The sequence below is a fragment of the Penaeus monodon genome, chromosome 19, assembly GCF_015228065.2.
Source record: "Penaeus monodon isolate SGIC_2016 chromosome 19, NSTDA_Pmon_1, whole genome shotgun sequence".
Classification (NCBI taxonomy): domain Eukaryota; kingdom Metazoa; phylum Arthropoda; class Malacostraca; order Decapoda; family Penaeidae; genus Penaeus; species Penaeus monodon.
Genome location: NC_051404.1, coordinates 1,716,424 through 1,717,224, shown reverse-complemented (window position 1 = coordinate 1,717,224; position 801 = coordinate 1,716,424).

Genomic DNA, 801 nt, shown 5'->3' with positions numbered 1-801 from the left:
GCATATATGTATGTGGTTTTACGTACAGATGTGCATAAGCATAAATACACGTATACGTGTATGAACGAACTCCTATATATGTAATATGCATACACCACAGTTGGCTGACACCGCAATAGGTAAATCAAATAAAAGTACGATATATGTAAGGGAAAGGCATTAGCTTAACGAAAAAGGAAAGAACAAATGTCTGGTACAAGAAACCAAAATATGTGGTAATTCCGTTCGTCTTGCATGACTCACACTTCGCTATCACCAATTTACCCCCATGGTTTTCGAATCTAAATTTCTTGAAGGAAAGGATGATTAATCTTTAACTGTCCCTCCACGTACACACAAGCAGGCATACTTAAACACACAAGCAAGCAAATAACCTGTGCTCATTAAAGGGAGGGTAATTAATCTTGAATGTCCACACACACAAGCGGGCATACTCACACATACGCAAACATACAAGCAAATAACTGGTGCTCATCCTCCTGAAACGACACGGTCCCTGCATGTCGTAGAGCATGTTGGTCCATTTCGCGGATCAGCTGTACGAAGGTCGCGCTCGCTTGTCTGAGGAAGAGACGGAGGAGGAAATGCTGCAGACGCATGGGAAACGGGGACACTAAGGAAAATGGACGAAAAGGAAAATGGAATAATACTGGAGGTGAAAACCTGGGTATACAAACGGAAGAAGGAAAGATATAGAGACACGGAAAGGAGACAATAACCCAAAGGAAAGAAAGGATGTAGGATATAGAGCAAAGGTATGTAAAAACAAAGGGAGGCGATATACCTGAGGATAAAATAGGC